General features: G+C 38.3%; 1 protein-coding gene across 1 annotated transcript in view; it reads right to left on the bottom strand.

Moving 5' to 3' along the window:
- Positions 1–437, bottom strand: part of LOC128886798 (uncharacterized) — a 4,991-nt gene extending 4,554 nt beyond the window's left edge. Inside the window, exon 1 of the mRNA XM_054141961.1 lies at positions 241–437. The gene's annotated coding sequence lies outside the window, so the exon portion shown is untranslated. The remainder of the gene's footprint in view (positions 1–240) is intronic.
- Positions 438–3,800: the final 3,363 nt, after the last annotated feature.

Genomic DNA, 3,800 nt, shown 5'->3' with positions numbered 1-3,800 from the left:
CAAATGTTATTTTTAAATAATAAATATTGTAAACATTATACATTCTACAATTCCATAAAAATTCATGCATATACAGAAAATCTGAATAAACACATAGTGTATATTGCACATTTATATATATAATAGTCTTTCTTTAAATTAATTCCAAACGTTCCCCAAGAAAAGACGACTCTCCCTTCAAGACTACTTAATCTTCTCATATTCTATATTTTAAAATTGGTTAAAAATTCTGCCAAATACCTTTTCTTTGCGATTTACGAATGATAACGCTAACCAGGCGAAGAAAATAGAAATCTCACGAAGTGATACACCCTCTAGAGTCACAAGGGAGACAAAGATCGACCGTCAATTAATTTCCCCCGTTTGACCACCGTGAAATAGTCGTCGCAATGGCGTCCCTGAATCTCAAATTCCAATTCCGACAATTCCAAATTAATTCCTCACGTTTATCTGGCCTGAGTCAACGACGCGTCGACGATGACGCACCCGCGAAACTAACAGGATCGCGCGTACCCGGTTGCATGTTAACTAGGCAAACGCATTTCCGTCGATCGAATCATCGATTGGTACGAAGAATCGCTACTGGCCGCCCAAGGACGACGAGGATGACAACCGTTCGCGACCACGCGGATCTCCTTGGAGCGTTTACGAAACGAAATAGCTGGGAAAACGATAAACTCTTTTCTATTCTTTCTTCGCGTATTTCCCGGAACGGAAGGCTACTATTAAAGGTCCCGCGTTCGGTTTGCAGGTTTCTTTCATGCCACGGTTCGCGATTGACTCGATAGCACTATCGATAGTTGCTTTTTTCACAGAAGAGGTATTTAAAAAATAAAAATGGCTAGATGAAATGCTATCTCGAATAAACCGCTTGTTCTTGTTCAAAAGTGACTACTATCAATGACAAAAATTACTCGAAATAAACAAAAGAATGTTTTCTTGCTAGCTTCGTATGTCTACTATTATTTCTGAAAAACATTGACCTCCTACATCTATTTCCCGCAAATAAAGTATCTTTTTTTTCTTTCACGCGTACGACAATGTCCCCTTACAAATTTTGTTTTCATAGAATCCTACATTTACTTAAATAAACGTAAATATCCAAGTGTTCCCCTTTGAATGTCCCACCCTGTATACGTGAAACGACTTATAAGATGGCATAGAGCGATATTTGTGCGTGCAACTGCGTGCCTATTAATTTTCATTCTGATCCAATTACTTCTTCGTGTAACAAAAGAGAGAAAAACGATAAAGAACCCCTAAATTTTCGGGGCGAAGAATTCGACATGGGCCCCCTTAGGCCGTATCCGCGAGCAGATCTCCCCGCACGAGTCTTTGCAACGTGACTAATTGCGGAGCCCTGCGTAACCGCACACGTGCACGCTCGTGCGCATTCGTCCCGTAATTGTCTGCGCGCGAAACCGACCATCGAAACGCGGACCCTCGATTAATCACCGACCGAACCAATTACGACACACGCTGGACCGGAACGAATTAGGCGAGGAAACGGTATCTCGAGTAGGATCGGCACGCGCCGATCGGGATGCTCGCGAGAATCCTTCGGTTCCATCTGGAAATCTTTTTCTTTTCTCTCTATCTCTGACAAACATAAAAGTACGATTTCGTGAGAGAATTGCATTCTCTGTGTCTCTTTTTTTCTTTTCCTTAAGCTTATTTTAATAGACCTTCAGGTGGTTACCGCACGTCGAAACTGATCAGAATTTGTAACTTGCAATCGTCAATGACAACTAACGATTACAGATTTGTAATCGTTAAATGTATCTCGAAATATTACAATTAATATTTTATACATTTTTAGGGCTACTTGTGACATTTGGATTGCGAGTGTTCATGAAATTTCGTATTTTTATATAGAACGAACTTATATTGAAGAACGTTTTATCTTCTAAATGTTGTAACGCGTATTTTATTTATTATATTTTATTTGTATCATCCGTACTCTGCTGATATTTGTTACGAGCTTACGAAGTTTAACATTTTCCTATACTTGGTATAAATGTATAAGATTTGATAAGAAATTTTATTAATTAATAATTTTATAAATTTTATAAGAAAAATCATTGATTTAATATAGAACCCTAACACTGTAACACTTATACAAACTTTGCAAAATTGCTTCAAATCGTGAATTTTATTAACTTTAACAAGTCTCAAGAATTCGTTACGTTTGAAAACAATTGCAGGAGCTTTTTAAGTATTAACTGCTTGGTCAAGATTACGATTACGATTAATTTGCGAATAGCGGAGGTCGATTTGACGTCAATATCTTTAATTATAGGGCTCAATTATTGAAGGAAGTTCCATTAGATGTACGTCATGCGTGGTTTATGCATGGCGATTCAACCGAGTAATCGGGTAGTTCTTGAACCAACGATTTTCGAACAGATGGATAGTTCACAACGTGACATGCAACCTGCATGGTTTCCATCGATTGCGCAGATGCCATTGGAGCAGTCTCTAACTTGAAGCTTCTAGAAGAACGTCAACTGTGCGACGAACTATCGCTATGATGTGTGTTCTTATCATTGAATATACAAAGAATTTGTATAGGCTACAGTTTTACAATAGTATGCAATAACAATAGCTCGAATTTTTGCAAATTGAGTAGTCTGTACTTTGGGTCAAAGAATAAGGACCAATTAAATCAAATTACAGAGAACTCAGAAACATATAGACGTTGAATTTAATATTGATACATTATACTGCGATTGTAAAGTGCTCTGTGGGGAGGAGGGGGTGAGCGATTTTCCAATTGAATACTAATGGAGAGAGTGTTGCTACTTTGAAGGGTGAGTTCGTTATGCTGTCAAGTGGTCGTCATCCACAGTTACTCGAAACCATTTCCTTGTACGTGTTTAAAGGTATCGCATTATTTCGCAATTACATTCTGCCCCTTGGCGAAGGGACGTTTCGAACGAAATCGAGCGTTAGGGGTAACTGGCGCCACAGCTGTTCCGAATCCTTTCGCGGAGACGTTCTCTCCGTTAATTGGTTAACCTCTAATTGAGTACTAGAACGATGCACACAACGTAAGAAGAGACGGCAACCTTAGAAGCGTCGATGAGGAGTAATTAGCCAACGGTCGGCACGAGTGACCGATTGGCGCCTATGCCGCCTACTTTACTTCTGCCTGCGGCTCTCCCGTGTCACCCAGAAACCCTTTCGTTTCCCTTCGACGCACCCTTTGACCCATAACACGTAACTGGTACACTCGCCCCTTCGGTGCATCAAACTTATTGTACGTATTTGCCTTTATAGTCAACCTTTCGTTATTATTATTATTGATATTTGTTATTAGTATAGTTATTATTCGTATTTATTATTAGTACAGTTATTATTCGTATTTATTATTAGTATAGTTATTATTCGTATTTACTTATTATTCATTTTTTTTTTCGTAACTGTGGTTTAGCTCTCAAGTGAGTTCTTCTAAATCTCAACCTGATGGTTGTTACAATTTATGTAATAAAATACCACGTCAATTGGTGTCTTCAATGTCTTCAATGCCATCAATGTCATCAATATCTTGAGTGCCTTCAATTTTGTCAATGCCAAAATTGTCAACGGTCTGAACACTGTTAATAGTGTCACTAATGTCAACAGTAGCAATACTGTCAACTGTGTTAACAGTATCAATAGTGCTATTATTGTCAACTTTGTCAATAGTGTCGATACTGTCAACAGTGTCAATAGTATTAATAGTGCTATTATTGCCAACTTTGTCAATAGTGTCGATACTGTCAACAGTGTCAATAGTATCAATAGTGCTATTATTGTCA

The sequence above is a fragment of the Hylaeus anthracinus genome, unplaced genomic scaffold (genome assembly GCF_026225885.1).
Source record: "Hylaeus anthracinus isolate JK02 unplaced genomic scaffold, UHH_iyHylAnth1.0_haploid 11985, whole genome shotgun sequence".
In the NCBI taxonomy this organism is placed as follows: Eukaryota; Metazoa; Arthropoda; class Insecta; order Hymenoptera; family Colletidae; genus Hylaeus; species Hylaeus anthracinus.
The sequence above is the reverse complement of the archived record's forward strand: the minus strand, read 5'-3'. Positions and strand labels throughout refer to the sequence as shown.